We start from the raw sequence: 19,171 nt of genomic DNA on the forward strand, positions 1-19,171 counted from the left end.
ATTTAACCTATAATTTGTTCAACAATAAGTTATAGGTTAAATATTTCACATATATCTATACAGCAAGCTGTCATGCATATTTATTAGGCTCTTGAAAATTGTAATAACCTGAAAGTGACAAAAGAAAGTTATACACTTAAGCTTAATACTGTGTTTATGAATATTTATAAATAATTGTGTTTACATAGAAAAGAAAGGGGGCATCCCAAGTGGCTTAGGGTAAAGAGTCCACCTGCCAGTGCAGGAGGCACAGGTTCAATCCCTGGCCCGGGAAGATCCCACAGGCCAAGGAGTAACTAAGCCCACGCACCACGACTATTGAGCCTGTACTGTAGAGCCTGGGACCCACGACTACGGAGCCCATGTTCCACAACTACTGAAGCCTCCTGTGAAGAGCCCGTGCTCCGCAGCAAGAGAAGCCGCCGCAGTGAGAAGCCCACGCACTGCAGCTAGAGAGTAGCCCCCACTCGCCACAACTAGAGAAAGAGCCAGTCAAGCAATGAAGTCCCAGTACAGCCAAAAATAAATAAAACTATATTATAACTTGATTACATTAAAATTAAACACTGAAAAAAGGAAAAGAATTCTGCACGGAAAAAAAAAAGGCTGAATGGTAGCTCATCAATTTTTCTCTTTTGATTCCTTCTTTTTTCTATTTTGTAGTCTGCCAGTCCCATCCTCTGACATCACTTGAAAGATATAGCTCTTTTTAGAATCAGAAGGAAACCCAACAAGAAAATTTAAGAATATGTTACAGTTTCTAGAGAAGGCAGAAGAATTAAAGTGCACTCACTGGAGAAGGAAATGGCAACCCACTCCAGTGTTCTTGCCTGGAGAATCCCAGGGACGGGGGAGCCTGGTGGGCTGCCATCTATGGGGTCGCACAGAGTTGGACACGACTGAAGCGACTTAGCAGCAGTAGCAGCAGCATTAGAGGACAGGCTCTAAGTTATACCTGTTTGTATGTGCCCCACAATAAGCTACAGCACCAACATTTTTCAGTAATAATGCTTTTCACTGGGCCTTCTTGTTCATAACTTTCAGAACCTAGTTCTCAAGATTTCTTAAACTGTTCAGTGGCAGATACTAAGTTTATAGATCAACTGTTATATTTCATCACCAACAATATTTAAATCATTGGTCCATGATGGGGGAGGGTCCTATGATAAGAAATTTGGGTTGTGTAATTCTCCTTATATTTTTGCATCCTGGTTTCATCAGCACCTCTGCAATACTGCCCAGGAGTCACCATTACCTTCAGGCCTGGCATTATGGCTGATTGCGTTCAGAAGTCCTGCAGCTAAGAAGCAACCCTCGAGAAACATTCTCGTCATGTAGGCACCATAGTTTAAAACTGCTCTTAAGGACTTGGCTTCAAACCTAACTTCCTGGTTTGGCTTATAACAAGATGCTTGCAATGCAATGCCGTTGGTTTCATGAAAGATGGCAAAGGAACTATTAATGACACTAATTAAGATGTGTGAATATCGTTTAGAGACTCTTCCTTGTTGCTTTCCAAGTATAAGCTATGTTACCTAACACATTAATTGGTAATGATACAAGTGCATATCTTTCAACTGCAAGGTCAGTTTTTAAAGTGGGGCTTTTATTATTCATGTGTTTTCAGTTCCTACACAATTCACATACAGATTCCATTAACAAACCTTAACTGTGCTCCTCTTTAACCCCATTATAGCTCTACCCCTTCTCACCACCCGAATATTATGGTATTGTGGGTTAGAGCATTTGAAACTTTTATCCAGCCTTAAATATAATTTCCAAATCATTTTATATACACTCAGAACCTATTTGTTTAATTGTTTGCATTTTCAAGTAGGCTCATTCCCTGATCTTTTTGACCAGATGTGCAAAATACAAAGTCAAAAGCTATTTATTTGAAGCCTATCCATCTCCCTTATCCAGTGTATCTGCCTGAAGTAAATGTTGTCGCTAAAGTAAAACCCAGCATAGAAAACAAAGGAATATTAAAGTATAGCATCCAAACAGTGAACTCAGAGTGAGATGGCTCTGGTTGAATCTGTCCCTGGCTCAGATTCAGCAGAGGTTAAGGAGACCCAAAATGTGCCAGATGCCTCATGGGGTAGTAAAAGACTATGATGGTCTTTCAGGCAGCAAGAGTCTACATTTATGTGTCCTTGGTAGCAGCCAAGTACTCTCCCATTTGTGGCTTCCTGTAATTCTCACAACACCTCCCCCTAATCTATAAATGCGTATCTAAGAAGTTCCTTTTGCTGTGATCATATACGCTTAAGTATAAAACTTTTGGGTGCTTTTTCTCCCCTTTCAAATCTCTGTAGACGTTCTTTCATTGCTCTCTGGCATTTAAAATCATAAAGAGAAATCTGAAGGCTGATTGATGTCTTCCTTTAGAGGTGACCTTCCTTTTCCTCATGTGTGATGCAGTTCAGGACATTTCCTGTGTCTTCAGATTTAAATATTGTCCCCATATGTCTATAAGCAAATCTATTTTTATTCACTGCTACTTGAGCTCATAGGATCTAAAACATCCTTTAGATTCCTATGATCATATGGAGAGGAATAGAGAGTTATAATCAGAAGCACACTTGGGTTTTGCTGCTTGGAGAAGTGAATCCATCTCCATGAGAAGATAAGCTCGAGCTTCATCCCTCCTCCTGTCGATCCGGAGTTTTCGATCCAGAGAAAACTCATTGCCATAAGTTTATTATTGCTGTGGTTAGGTTTTGTCTTGTCCTTTCTTCATGCATGTTACTCATACTTAGGTTAGCTCTTTTTTCTCTGTATTCCACATCAACAGTCTCCTCTCCCTCTTTTGTTTCTATTTATCTTTTTTCTTCTACATTCTGGGAAAGCTTCTCAAAATGACGATCCATATTAGTGTTTCTATCTTCTACAGCATCAATTCTATTCTTAACTGCTCCCAATATTCATCTCAGTTTTATGATTGCTACCTTTTATTAACTCACCCAGTTTCTTCAGCTTTCATCACAGTCTCTTCTTATCCTTGCAGTGCCTAATTCTTGGAGCTCATTAATCTTTCTGTCATATTGAAGGTACAAAGCAATTTACTACATTTTAAAAATTCTTGTAAAGTCCTTTCCAGAGATATTTTTCAGAATAATGCACCAGCTACTCTACATTGTAATCTTTCCTTTTCTAAAATGAGGAACTGTGTCTGCAGCCCTTGTGTTTGTCACTAGACAGAGCATCTAATTTATCCTTGCTCTTTCTGCTTATTTCCCAGGAAAAATTAGTAGGAGGAGAACAGTAGAAGTCCAAAGAAATTAGGAGAATTCTCTTTGTCTCAGATCCAGACCTAGAGAGCAGATTGGCAAGGTCGTTGTTCAGCCCAATTTTCAGTGTCTAGCTCTGTGTTTCTTATTTGCACAGTAAGGATGGGTGTCAAATGCATATGGTGTTTGGGAGGAGATGTGTTGCTTTATATATAAAAAAGCATATTCCCTATGATTGTTGTTTTTTTATACCCACAGCCAAATTTCGTAAAGCTTGACGAAATCATAGCTAGGAGGAGATACAAGAAGTTGAGTCAGGATACATTTAAGGTAACAGAGAGAGAGTTCATTCTCAGGTTGGTCCTTCATATTCCAGGGCCCAGATGCAGGTGGGGAGGAGACGGAAGGAGGGATGAAGCTCAAGATTATCTTCTCATGGAGATGGATTCACTCCTCCAAGCAGCAAAACCCAAGTGTGCTTCTGATTATAACTCTCTGTTCCTCTCCATAGGTTCTGTAGTTGGTGGAATGATCTCCAAGCTTCTAGCAGCTAGTGCAATGTCTGTGCTGGTGTTTCATTTTCTCAGAGAATTGTCACCAGTTCTGATCCTTCAGAAGCATTTTGGAGGGAGTGAGAAGATGCGCTGCCTAGGAACTGTGAGCCACATGCCATGTTGATTCTAATTTCACTCCCAAATCACTTAATTCAGTTGTGCGGATAAATGAATTGTCACAAACTATTTACAGAACCAAATTGAGAACAATCCGCTCTTATCCTCACCTTACTGTTCTGAATCAAATCTGCTCAGGAACAAATCTGGTATGAGTTTTTTTTCTTTAGTAGGAAATCATGTCAATATGCTAACTTTCCATGTATATTAATCTAAAGCTTATTTCTAATTAAGTAATAACTGCAAATTAAAGGAATTCAAAGCATCACTGCACAGGCAGGGTTTTCTTCTAAGCTGGAGACCCTGTGGGAATCATAATCCAAATTTTGCAGCTTTCCTGTAATAAAACTCACCCTGTCATTTTAATGGATTTGTTCATTTTGTCTGCATATATGCGTTTAAGCTCCATTTTACTTTGACCACAGATAACAAAGTAAATATAAAGCAAATCCATGACCAATTTTGGTAAAACTACAAGTTTTTTTTTTTCCAACAAGCAAGTTGTCAGATCTTGCAAGCTCTTCTAGGTATCATTAAATGAATTGTTGCTGAGGATCTCACCTGTAAGCAAGCTTGCAGTCAGCCTGGCCGAGCACACCAGGAGCAGCTGGAGAATCCTTGGGATGATGGCACAGGAGTCATGAAGTTCCAAGTTGATGGATGTGGTGCCATTGGGAAGAATGGGAAATATTGAATTATAGAGTCAGAGCCATTACACTGTCAGAGATGAAATCCAAACAGAGAAATGTCACTTACTTGCACAAGGATGATGTAGAAGAGACCCAGTGTCACAGCATCATGTGCTCAGGTAGTTGGGATTGCTGGTTGCTCTCACTAGATGTTTATAAGATTGAGAGACTGCAACACAGAAGAGATAATAGACTTCTGTGGTGTCTAAGATAAAGAGGATGGTAGACTTGTTATACTCTTCACAGCTCAGATCTCAGCAGCAACAATGAACGATGACTTCACCCTGGGTGCTGTTCAGAAGAAGAGCAAGGAATTCGAATACATCTAGGTGAGGGTCATCAGAAAGTAAGACCCCGGAAACTGGCATGGTGAGGAACAGGTGAAGGTCCAGTCATATTTGTTTAGCCATTTATAGAGGATGTAACAGAGAAGGCAATGGCACCCCACTCCAGTACTCTTGCCTGGGAAATCCCATGGGCAGAGGAGCCTGGTGGGCTGCAGTCCATGGGGTTGCGAAGAGTTGGACACGACTGAGCGACTTCCCTTTCACTTTTCACTTTCATGCATTGGAGAAGGAAATGGCAACCCACTCCAGTGTTCTTGCCTGGAGAATCCCAGGGACGGGGGAGCCTGGTGGGCTGCCATCTATGGGGTCACACAGAGTCGGACACGACTGAAGTGACTTAGCAGTAGCAGCAGCAGAGGATGTAACTGAGCAGATCCATCTTCGTAGAGAGTTCAATTAAACGACCTGTATGGTTCTTTTCAACTCTAACGTTCTTAGACTTTAAAAGTATCTCATTGATTCAGTAGTTTTTTTCCATTCTGCTTTCTACCAAATAGGTTTTTCTGACGAGAAAACAAAACTTCTCAGTAAAAATGTCCAAACAGTATTTCTCAAAGTATAGTTAATTTCTGCAAAGTTGTCAAATAGAGAGAAGGATAAGAAAAACATAACAAATGTTTCAGAATATTCTGGTTACAAAATTGCTAACTGTGGAGAACTATATTTATTTGTTTGTTTGTTTTCTAGGAAGGAAGCTTTTGTGTGTTCACACCATTTCATAAATAGGAAGAACAATATACCACTCAAAATCTCTCCTCCTTTTCCTGTCACAACAAGAAAGAACTAACCCCAAGTCCAAAGAGTATTTTGTGGATGATGAACATTTTCAATATCCCACAGTCCAAAGAGCTGGTTCTAGCAATATCTTAAATGCAAAAAGACGAGTACTGCTAAAAAGCAATCACCTCTCCTTAGCGTCTTTCTTTTAAATTGGAAAACAACTGGTATATCTATTATGCAAGGATTGCTTCTGATAATACGGTACCTTTAACTCTGATTGTGTCCATTTTTTTGACAAAGGTAATCGTGTAAGATATCTAAGTCTACAACAATCTCAAAATATCTATGCTGTCTTTGTCTTTAACCTTACATCTCTCAGACAACAAAGAATCTGTTACTATGGGTGTTCAATGATGCTCCATCACACTCCAGTATTGGGAAAATTCTTATGAATGACTAAGCCTAGTCATTCGCACTTCCTTTGATGTCATTTTCTACTTTTTATTTCTCCTTAATGACAGTGAAGTACAAATAACGAAACTCTTTGAAAACAGATCTTCACATACCCACTTGACTGGAGAAAAGGACCCCACCTGGGAAAAACAGGAAACAGAAGTACTTCTCTGCCACAAATGGTCAGGTCTGAATTCATCTTTAAGATTACTGGAGACAATTTCATTTTATTCATATGGGAGGCAAAAATAATGCTCCCCTGAAGATGTCTACATCCTAATCCCCAGCATTTGTGAATAAGCTACTTTATATGGCAAAAGAGACTTTGCAGATGTGCTTAAGGGTACGGCCTCGAGATAAAAAGATTTTCCCTCGTTCTTCAGGTGGACCCCAGCTAATCACATTAATCCTTAAAATTAGAAAAATTTTCCTGGCTGTAGTCAGAGAGAGACGTGACAACAGAAGGGTTTAGAGAGACACTCTTTCTGGTTTTGAAGACAGTAGGAGAACAGAAGCCAAAATACATGAGGCACTTCTAGAAGCTGGTCCAGGCCTCCAGAAAAAAACTCAGCCCTGGTTTCATTTCAGTTTTAACCCTGTGAGATCCGTGTCAAACGTCAGACCTGTACAACTGTAAGATTATAGCTTAGCATTGGTTTAAACCACTTAGCCTTTGGTAGTTGGTTATGGCAACAATAGAAAGTATTACTCACTCAGTCGTGTTTGACTCTGTGACCCCATGGATTGTGGCCCGCCAGGCTCCTCTGCCCATGGGATTCTCCAGGCAAGAATACTGGAGTGGGTTGCTATTCCCTTCTCCAGGGGATCTTCTCAACCCAGGAATTGAACCCGGATCTCCTGCATTGCAGGCAGATTCTTTATGGTCTGAGCCACCAGGGAAGCTGGACAACAGTAGAAGCCATCATTAAGAACAGTAGAAACCAGAGACTTCCCTGGCGGTCCAGTGGTTAAGACTTTGCCTTCCAAAGCAGGAGTCACACAGCTAAGATCCCACATGCCTCCCAGACAAAAACATAAAACATAAAACAGAAACAATAATTGTAACAAATTACAATAAAGACTTAAAAAATAGGTCTATAGGCAAAAAAAAAAAAAACAAAACAAACACTTAAAAAAATACCACACAATGGAGCCTCGGTTATTTTTCCCAATAGCGCCAACCTGAAGCTTAACCCAGACTCTCTCTCACTCGAGTTGTACTTTCCACTTCGCTATAATGCTCCTAAATTTTTAGTGCTTGGAAGAAGAGAATAATCAACATTTCCTCCTCCATATTTAATTATTCTAACTGAAATTTATCTTCAAGGCATAACTTCATACAAAATTTCCTTCTGCAAACAAAAAATTTAATGGATAGTTGCAGAATAATGCATAGTTGCTAAGTTAGCCATGGCTTTCTTCATTCTGAACAAATCTAGCTTGGTGCTGGTTATACCACTGTTCTGCTTCCTCTGCTCCTTAATACTTTGTTTTGTTTTTTTTTGTGTGTGTGTTCAATTCTAAGTACCTGTTCTTAGGCTTTCTCTCATTTCCACTCTGCCACGAATTCTCAAAGGAAGCATCAACCCTGATTTACTTTTCTATTCCCAAGGTCTGACCTATCAAGCTGCTTAATAAATGTTTTTTAAATATATCAGCAAGTATAACACATTATTTAGCCAACACTTATTTCATGGTCCCCCATATGCTGGGCATAGAGTATGTGAAAATAAGTAAGAAACACTCACTATTCATCAAGAGTGCACAGCACAACCCAGTGGGTGGACAGATACTTATCAAAGAATCAAAGTGCAGCATGATTAAGTTGTGAGGATGAGAAAACACACAGGTGGGAAATGTACAGTTCTTGGGTATTAAGGGTCTCTTTATTATCAGGAACACCTTTGGAATAAGCAGCTAACTCTAAAACACCATTTCACCAGCCCTGCCCCACAATTATGTTGTTATTTATGTGATTGCTATTAATTTGGTCAAAGTACTAATTAATATTGATCATGGGAAATTGTTCAAATTGTTTCGTAGGGGCTTCACAGTGTTATGGATGGGAACCATCAAAAGAGCCACAGAAAGGCTGGTCCATAATATTGGGACACCTATTCCAGGTACTTCAAATAGCTGCTGGGAAACGTGTGTGTGCTTTGTCACTCAGTCGTGTCTGACTCTTCGTGAGCCCATGGACTGTAGCCCACCAGGCTCCACTGTCCAAGGAATTTTCCAGGCAAGAGTACTGGAGTGGGTTGCCGTTGCCTTCTCCAGGGGTTCTTCCCGACCCAGGGATCGAACCCACCCCTCCTACATTTCCTGCATTGGCGGGCAGATTCTTTACCTCTGCACCAATTGGGAAACTTGGTGGGACAAAATACATCTCACTCTTTTTCCAACTGGGAATTTGCTTTTGCTCTGCTTTTTTTTTGTTTTACCATCTTCCAGTGAACTTAACCTCAAAGAGTGTGGTTCTCAACCAGAGGGGATTGGGCAGAGGCATGGGCCAGGGTGTGTGTATGTGTATGTGTGTGTGTAGATTTTGCCCTCCCACCCCCAAGAGACATCTGGCAGTGTCTAGAGACATTTTTGACTGTCACAACTCAGGAAGTGCTACTGGCAGCTAGTAGCATCTAGTGGGTATAGGCCAGAGATGTCTTCAAATATCCTGCATCCATAGGGTAGCCCCGCATAACAAAGAATTATCTTTCCCAAAAGTGGGTAGCACTGAGGCTAAGGAATCCTTTTCTAAGCTTTGCACTCTACTTGAGAGACAGAATAACAGCATTGTTGGTTATACGCGTATTTACATAAGGGTGTTTATTTACAAAATGAACATTGTACTTTAAAGGAAATTAACTTTCAACTTAATCCATGGGCTTTTCAACTAGCGACTGTGGCATTAAAAGGGCATGTGTTTTACATTATTTTAATGTCACCTAGCATGGGGGACTCTACAAGGACCTGAAGCTCTCAAGGTGCCCAAGACCAAGTACAGGGCAATTTAGCAATGCACTCTGCAAAGTGGTAATAGATTCCCCACAAGTAAGAGACTTATTGACTTTAAACCTTCACTCCTCTTCACAATACTCAACTTGCAACATTTTGCCAACTTCTGGAGCTTTGGGGAAAATATTCTGCTAAAGGAAAACTTGTATTACCAGCTCTGAATGGAGAATTCAGCTAATGAGAGGGGAGAGTGAGGAACGAAGGGTCTCTCCCTTCTTTATGACACACGCTTAGTAACGAGGGAGTTTATTCCAGAATAAAATGTCAAACCCAACGTGAAATACTATCTATAATAAATGAGGCTTTTCATGATTATTATGTAGCACATTTTCTCAGGTAATAAAGTCATTGTGTTCTGTGTGGCTTTTATTCTTTTAGGCAGAGGAAAACGGAGCGGGGAGGTTGTTGGTATGTTGTGCTTAGCTTTTTTTGATGGGTTTCATTCCATTCTTCTTGTGCCAATTGTAATGTTTTATGATTATTCATGACTTAGACAATGGTGCTTTAGGCAGTCAATAGCAATTATGCCTGTTAAGAAGAACATATAATTCAAATTAGACCGATATAGATTTTTCCCCTTTACTTTAATGTTTAGTTACCCAGTTAGATTTAAACTGAGTATACAACATTTAATAAATGATGTTCACTGAAATCTGACATTTAGAGTACTTTTTTTTTTTTTTTTTAATGCAGAGGAATAAGACAAAATACTACTTCTTTTGAAAGGTATGCAGTATCAGTTAAAATTAAATACTTCACTGCGTAATGTGCTTATATCTGTGACCTGACATTGGCAGCTTTGCACACAAGCCAGCAAGTGTGCAAAAAACAGCAAGTTGTGGGCGATTAAAGAATCCATCCTAATGAACAATAAATCCATGCATAGGTTTGCAGCTGTTAAATTCAACACTATTCAGAGTGCAAGGCTGAATGTCTATATGCGTGTTTCCTCACTTCAGCTGTGTTTGACTCTTTGTGACTCCATGCACTGTAGCTCGTCTGTCCATGGGATTTTCCCAGCAGGAATATTTGTTTTTTGGTTTTTTTTTTTCTTTTTCCTCTTTATTTTTTTTAAATTTAATTTTATTTTTTAAACTTTACATAATTGTATTAGTTTTGCCAAATATTGAAATGAATCTGCCACAGGTATACATGTGTTCCCCATCCTGAACCCTCCTCCCTCCTCCCTCCCCATACCATCCCTCTGGGTCATCCCAGTGCACTAGCCCCAAGCATCCAGTATCGTGCATCGAACCTGGACTGGCAACTCGTTTCTTACATGATATTTTACATGTTTCAATGTCATTCTCCCAAATCTTCCCACCCTCTCCCTCTCCCACAGAGTCCATAAGACTGTTCTATACATCAGTGTCTCTTTTGCTGTCTCGTATACCGGGTTATTGTTACCATCTTTCTAAATTCCATATATATGCGTTAGTATACTCTATTTATGTTTTTCCTTCTGGCTAACTTCACTCTGTATAATAAGCTCCAGTTTCATCCACCTCACTAGAACTGATTCAAATGTGTTCTTTTTAATGGCTGAGTAATACTCCATTGTGTATATGTACCACAGCTTTCTTATCCATTCGTCTGCTGATGGACATCTAGGTTGCTTCCATGTCCTGGCTATTATAAACAGTGCTGCGATGAACACTGGGGTACACGTGTCTGTTTCCCTTCTGGTTTCCTCGGTGTGTATGCCCAGCAGTGGGATTGCTGGATCCTAAGGCAGTTCTTTGCCATTCCCTCTTCCAGGGGATCTTCCCAACCCAGCGATTGAACTTGTAACTCCTACATCTCCGGCACTGCAGGCGGATTCTTTACTGCTGAGCCACCAGCGAGGCCCACAAGTTTGACTATGCAATATTTATTATTCAGAAATTAAAAACTAAAATAAGTAATACAACGAAGATCAAATGAGAGATTATACTGGGTACTAAGGCTTGAATTGTGTCCTCCCAAATTTATATGTTGAATCCCTAACCCCCAATGTGAGATGGGGCCTTGAAGGAGGCAATTAAGGTTAAATGAGATGATAAAGAAGCCCTAATCCTGTAGAACTGGTGTCCTTATAAGAAAAAGGAATAAACACCAGAGATCTCTCTGTGTGTGAGCTCACAGAGGAAGGGCCCTTCGAGGACACAGAAGGAAGATGGCTGTCCACACTGGAAACTGGCTCTTGGCTTTGAACCTTGAGCCTCCAGAACTGCAAGAAATTAAATTTCTCTTGTTTAAATCCACCCAGTCTATTCTATTGTATTTTGGCAACTTGAACATACTAATAAGCTGGCCATCACTAGGATCAACCAAATTGATCTTTTCACCAAGTTTCAGACTTATTTATTTGTTTTTGGCCTCAAAATACATTTTTTCTCTCAAACGTGTGGCTCAGGTGAGGATGGTCAAGATGATGACACATGGTTGGATTCTGGATTTATTTGGAAAACAAATTCAACAGGCTTTGCAGGCAGACTAGATATGGGATCAGGGGGTGGGAAAGTGGTTAAGGATGACTGCACACTTTTGGGTCATAAGAAAAAAAAAGCAAGGTTATCATAAAATGAGACTGGAATAATAAATCTTCAGTCTTCTCACATTTAAAAATGGGGGGAGTGGAACTATGTGAGGTGACAGATGTGTTCATTTGACTGTGGGAACATTTCACAAATATGTATATTAAATCATGAAAGAAAGAAAATATTAGTCATCAGTCATACCCGACTCTTTGTGACGCCACGGACTGTAGCCCACCCGGCTCCTCTGTCCATGGACTTCTCCAGTCAAGAATACTGGAGTGGGTTGCCACGCCCTTCTCTGTGGGATTTTCCTGACCCAGGGATCAAACCTGGGTCTCCCGCATTCCAGGCAGATTCTTTAACATCTGAGCCACCAAGGAAGCCCTATTAAATCATATGCATGTGCATCTTTAAAAATTACACTGTACAATCTAAATATATACAATTTTTATTTGTCAATTATACTTCAATAAAATGGAAAAAAAAAGAACTGAGATGAGAAAGGTTTGGGGAGAAATATCTCTGCTTCAGCCTTGAATGTGGTAAGTTAAAATCACATTGTGTAAAAGTTACAAATGATTTGGAATTGCCACAACTGGTTTTGAACAGCGGGAGAAAGGATAGACTGAGAAGACAAGGTTACAAAGCCCCTGGCCCATGAGTATACAGAGGAACTTGGACATGGCCCACAAATTATGCTGAGGAACTTGGACATGGCCCGATAGCAATGGTAAAGAAGATAGGTGTTCATAACAAGGCAGAACAAGCTGCTTAGGGGGTTAGTTTACACCAGTGTTTTCTTTGAGACCAGACCATTAGCTTCTTGATGGCTTATATGATTTTGGTTGTTTTTGTGGTTCTTTGTTTCATTTTGTTTGATAATTTCTAAGGAAGAGATTTGCCCACTGTTTTGACTTGACACTTTCCATGAGAAAATAGATTTACTGGCATTTAAAAAAAAATCCTGGTCAGCTACCTGATTCTACATTTTCTCACTCAAAGTACATCACAAATTATCTCAGAGGGATATGGCAAGAATTACATTTCTCAATTTTATAACTTCATCTAATATTGTGAATGCATTCTTAAATACTAAATGACAGTAATTTCACCAATATATCTGACCTAGTTATAGATTGGAATCATGTGAAACTGTGAGAGAAATTGAAGAGTTATAGAGGTGGGCAATAGGGTTGGGATAAAGAGAATTAAATGGATCAGAACAGGCTAGAGTGCAGACATCACCTCTCCTAATCCTGCATTTGAGATATATCTGATGAGTTCTAACCCCTCTTGAGATAATGGTGAGAATCCCCAAGATAAATTCTGCTAATATTTTCTTACTCATTTGGAGAGACTCTAATGCATTTAGAATAAATCAAATAATAATAGTTTGTTATTTCAATAAAAGTCATGCTCTTCCTGATCACATGCTTAGATCTGGGTCCTAGATGATATGTCTCTTTACCCTCTGTTGAGAAAACACAAATTTAGAACCATTAATGAGAAATTGAACAGCAGTATACTTATAAATAGAAATAACCACCATTTGCATCCTATAAAGTATTTTTATATATGCACTTTGTAATGGATAATAAATCAGGGTTATTAGCAATATAGCATTGTATCACAAAATTAAGCATAGGGCTTTGAAGAAATTTGAAGAAATAATGAAGTTAATGATATTATTTACCTTACAAAATAAAAAAAAATTCTAAGAATTTATTTTTACCTCTTCCCTCTCTTTCTGATCTCTGAGCAGTTAGCAAATTCTTTCCATTCTAATTTATAATTTATCTTCTGTCTATAAAAAATGAATCATAAAATCTTCTCATGTGAGTAAATGTTCCCCAGAGAAAAAGAACCAGTAAGTTAAATATCTATCTACTTATAAATCTATCTATATCTATATGTCTAAAGAGATTTATTTTAAGAAATTGGCTCAGGCAATTGTGGAGACTGACAAGTCCAAAACTTAGAGAGCCGACCAGCAATCTGGAAACTCAGGCAGGATTTCTTTACTGAAGTCTTATTTTTTTAATTGAAGTATAGCTGATTACAATATTATAGTTTTTGTCAGGTATATAACATGGTGATCCAATAATTTTATGGATTATGCATACAAAGTTATAATATTATTGACTATATTCTCTGTCCATTACATCACTGTGATTTATTTATTTGATAACTGGCAGTGTATATCTCTTAACTCTTTCCACCTATTTTGCCCATTCTCCCACTGGCTACCAGTAATTTGTTCTCTGTATCTATGAATCTTTTTCTGTTTTGTTGTATCTGTCCATTTGTTGTTTAGATTTCACATACAAGTGAGACAGTCTCTCACATAGAGAGACAGTCTCTCTATGGCTATTTATTTCACTTATCAGAATACCTTCTAGATCCACCCATGTTGTTGCAAATGTCAAGACTTAATTCTTCTTTACAGTTGAGTATTATTCTATTATGCATATATGTGTATACATACACATATGTGTGTGTGTGTATATATACACACACACACACAATGGAGATATTTATATACTACATCTGGTTTATCTATTCACCTGCTGATGGACACTTGGTTGCTTCTTGGCCATTGCAAATAATGCTGCAATAAATACTGGGACGCACATAACTTTTTGAATCAGTGTTTTTATTTTCTTGAGATAAATATCCAGGAGTAGAATTGCTAGATCATATAGTTCTATATTTAATTGTTTTCAGGAACTTCCATACTCTTTTCCATAGTGACTTTACCAATTTACAATGGGTAGATTGTAATTTACCCATCACATGGGGCATCGATCAGTCAATGGGGCATGAAGGTTCCTTTTCTCCACATCCTCACCAACACTTGTTATATCTTGTCTTTTGGGTGATGTTATTCTGACAGATGCGAGGTGATACCTTATTGTGATTTTGATTTTGACCTCATTGATAATTAGTGATGAGCATCTTTTCATGTGCCTGTTGGCCATCTCTATGTCTTCTTTGGAAAAATACCTATTGAGGTCTTCGTTCCATTTTTTATCAGATTGTTTGTTTATGTGTTGGTTTTTTATATTGACCTGGATGAGTTCCTTACATGTTTCGGGTATTACCCCTTTCTGAGACACATCATTTGCAAGTATCTTCTCTCATGTATGTTGCTTTTTTGTTTTGATGGTTTCCTTTACTGCATACACATTTTGGTCTCATAGTTTGGTCTCAATAGTTTGATGTGGTCTCATTTGTTTATTTTTGCTTTTATTGACTTTGCTCAAGGAAACAGATCCAAAATATTATTGCTAAAACCAGTTTCCAAAATGTACTGCCTATGCTTCTTCCAGGAGTTCTACGGTTTCAGTAGTATTGGAAATCCTAGTCATAGCAATCAGATAAGAAAAAGAAATAAAAAGCCTTCAACTTAAAAAGGAAGAATAAAACTGTTATAATTTCCAGATGACATGAAACTATATACATAGAAAACCCTAAAAATATCACCCCAAATCTATGAAAACTATTAAGTTTGGTAAAATTTCAGGATACAAAATTAATATAGAAAAATCTACTCTCTCCCAAAAGAGAGAATGGATACATGTATATGTATGGCTGAGTCCCTTCACTGTTCACCAGAAACTATCACATTGTCAATCAGCTATACCCTTATACAAAATGTTTTAGGAGTTAAAAAATAAAAACAAAATTATAAAAAAGAAAAATCTACTGCATTTCTATACATTAATAATGAACTGTTAGAAAGAGAAATCAGGAAACCAATCCCATTTATAATTTCATAAAAACAAATAAAAGAATAAACCAATAAGGTGAAATACCTGTATTCTGAAAACTGTAAGACATTGGTGAAAAAACTGAAGATTATAGAAATAAATGGAAAGATATTTAACATATATGGATTGAAAGAATTAATATTGTTAAAACATCCATACTATCCAAAGCAATCTACATATTCAGTGTTTCAATTCCTTTTCAAAACACCCATGACATTTTTTTAAAAACTAGAATAAATAATCTTAATGTTAGTATGGAGCCACAAAAGATCCTAAATAAACAAATCAATCTTGAGAAAGAACAAATCTAAACATAGCATGCTCCTTGACTTCAAACTATACAGCAAAGTTAAAGTAATTAAAACAGTATGGTATCATCCTGAGAACAGACCCATAGATCAAGGGAACACAGTAGAGAGCCCAGAGATAAATCCACATACATGCAGGCAGTTGATCTGTGACACAAGAATATACAATGGGGAAAACACTGGACAGCTTTTCAGGTGAAAGAGTGAAACTAGACTCTTTTCTCACATTGTATAAACAAATAAACTCGAAATGGGTTAAAGATAAGCACAACAAATAAAGCACAATATATCTGTGCTGCAGTCATGACACAGGATTTCTACTTCACTATGAAATCTCAATTTTGGCTCTTTAAATTCTCCAACTAATTGAATGAGGTCAACCCACATCATCAAGGATAAGCTCTTTACTTTAAATCAACTGATTAGAGATGTTAACCACATCTCCAAAATACTTTCAGAGCAATATGTAGATTACTGTTTATTTAAATCACTAGTTACTATAACCCAGATTATAAATAAAATTAAACATCACACCTTTACTTCCCATTTATTTAGTTACTTCCCATTGATTCTAAAAGTAATCCACTCTGTAGAATATGTTTTTCAAGGCCTTTCTCAATCTAACCAGAAATGTTCTTTCCTGTTTCATGTTCCTCTGTTTTCTTTCATGTATTATTTCCTTATTATCTTATCTGGCCATCTCTACCAAGCCTCCAGTCTGGACATCATATCTAATCATACAACTTGCATTGAACAATGAGATGTGAGCAGAAGTTGTGTGGGCAAGAAGCTACAAGACATATTGTATGGTTCCTGGCTCTGTAATTGTTTTTTTTTTTTTTTTTCCATGAGATTAACAAGTCCCAGATAGAGGCTGCTCTGTCATCTTGGGTCTTATGGTGAAGAATAAAGCTGCAGCAAAGTGATGAAGGAGAGAGATCGAAAGATGCAATCACAATGATGTTTTTTTACAAGCCACTAAGGTTTTTGACATTGTATGTTACCTCAGAATAATCCAGAATAACCCAGTGAAAGCTGATAATACAAGTGCACACTCACATATTTGATGAATGAAAACATAAATAAATGGATAAAGTTAAAGTTAACTTCTCCTGAAATACCCTTTCTTGCCATTTTCCACATATTGAAATTCCATTCATCCTTCAAGGAATATCTCAATAGCTATCTCCTGTTATTTCCAAGTATGAATGATGTTTTGCTAAATCTCTCTGTTCAAAATCTTTTCTTCATTTAAAATGTTTTCTTTCTAATAGGTGCCCTGAAGCAAAATTGCGGGTCAAATAGAGGCATTACTGTTTGTGTCTCTAAATACTTTCTTAATTCCTCTTTGATTTCTAGTGACTTGTTTCTGAGTTGTTAGCTCCTCAACTATGCTTTCACTGTATCTCCCATGAAACAATCACAGGTTCTCAGTAAATGCATATTGTTGATAAAGTCAGAATATGTTCAGGAAATAATATACCTTATAGCATCCAGCTATCCTTTAATGAGGGCTTCTATGGTGGCTCAGTGGTAAAGAATCCACCACCAATGCAGGAGACGCAAGAGAAGTGGGTTCAATCCCTGGGTTGTAAAGATTCCCTGGAGGAGGGCACGGCAATCCACTCCAGCATCCTTGTCTGGAGAATCCCCATGGACAGAGGAGCCTGGTGGGCTATAGTCCATGGGGTCACAAAGGGTCAGATACTACTGTGTGACTGAGCACACCACAGCAGTGAATTGCAGAAAAATTTTAAAGTTACACACCAGGGTCAAGATCTGGAGTATGATGGCATAGTGGCACAGTGGTAAAGAACCTTCCTGATAGCGCAGGAGATGCAAGAAATGTGGCTTCAATCCCTGGGTTGGGAAGATCCCCTGGAATAGGAAATGGCAACCCACTTCAATATTTTTGCCTAGAATATTTCATGGACAGATGAGCTTGGCAGGCTACAGTCCATGGGGTTGCAAAGAGTTGGACATGACTGAGCATGTGCTACCACTACTTCTTCCTTAATGAGAAAGCTTAAACAAAAGACTATAAATTTTCTATTGAACACATATGTAGTGCCATGGACATTAGGTGTGGAATATCTAACATATTCTAGCATCCCTGTTTTTACATATGACAAAACTGGCACTTCAGAGAGGTTATTTTTCTGGGGTCCCTCTCCTAGAAAGCAGTAGAATTCAGAATTAATCCAGTATACTTCATTCCCGGAGAAGGCAATGGCCACCCACCCCAGTACTCTTGCCTGGAAAATCCCATGGGCGGAGGAGCCTGGTGGGCTGCAGTCCATGTGGTCGCTAAGAGTTGGACACGACTGAGCGACCTCACTTTCACTTTTCACTTTCATGCATTGGAGAAGGAAATGGCAACCCACTCCAGTGTTCTTGCCTGGAGAATCCCAGGGACGGAGGAGCCTGGTGGGCTGTTGTCTATGGGGTCACATGGAGTCGGACACGACTGAAGCGACTTAGCAGCAGCAGCAGCAGCATACTTCATTTCAGAGCTCAAACTGAAACCAAACTGCTTTCCTAAAGAAAATATCTGGAGGGCTCTCTTTGAACTCTAACCTTGCCACACAGTAATTCCACTCAATAGAAAACTTGCCCTAACCCAGGAATTCACCGAAGTATCAGAAGGTGTCTCCTCTGCCCTAATCATTTACTTGAAGGTAGGACACAGAAGGTTAGCTCATTAAAGAATAGCTGGGAAAGACTGAGAGCTGAAGGAGAAGAGAGAGTCAGAGGATGAGATGGCTGAATGGCATCACTGGTGCAATGGACATGAACTTGGGCGAACTCCAGGAGATGGTGAGGGACAGGGAGGCCTGGCATGCTACAGTCCACAGGGTCACAAAGAGTCAGACATGAATGGACAACTGAACAACAACAAGAGCATCGAGACACAAAAGAGGCCCAGCACCATGTCCAGAAAAAGTAATTCTATTGAGACAGAAAGTAGATTAGTGGTTACTTGGGGCTGGGCATGGGAATGGAGCGTAACTAAATATGCATGAGGGATCTTTGGGGGGTAACGAAATTGTTACAAAATTGGATTGTGGTGACAGGGCGAAACTCCAGAAACTTACTAAAAATAATTGAACCTTACACTTAAAAATGGTGAATTGTATTATATGTAAGTAATATTATCATGAAACTGGTCAAAAAAAATACACTAACAGGAATTGGGTGAGATTGTATGTATATGTGTGTGTATATATACACATCCATAAGCAAAGATCACATGCTTTTCTCCAAATACCATTTGAGCAGCAGCCTTTTGTTTTAATAATAAATATGATAATCACAAATTATTTGCATTCATTTCAAGTTATACCACCACATGTCTTCCCTGTCCTACTGTGTAGGTAATAAAGCCGACTTTTTCTAAATGTTCTCCCTCAGACTTTTTGCCAGGTCAAACTGAGTTTCTCTAATTTAAG

Source organism: Bison bison, unplaced genomic scaffold (assembly GCF_000754665.1).
Source record: "Bison bison bison isolate TAMUID 2011002044 unplaced genomic scaffold, Bison_UMD1.0 scf7180017864148, whole genome shotgun sequence".
In the NCBI taxonomy this organism is placed as follows: Eukaryota; Metazoa; Chordata; class Mammalia; order Artiodactyla; family Bovidae; genus Bison; species Bison bison.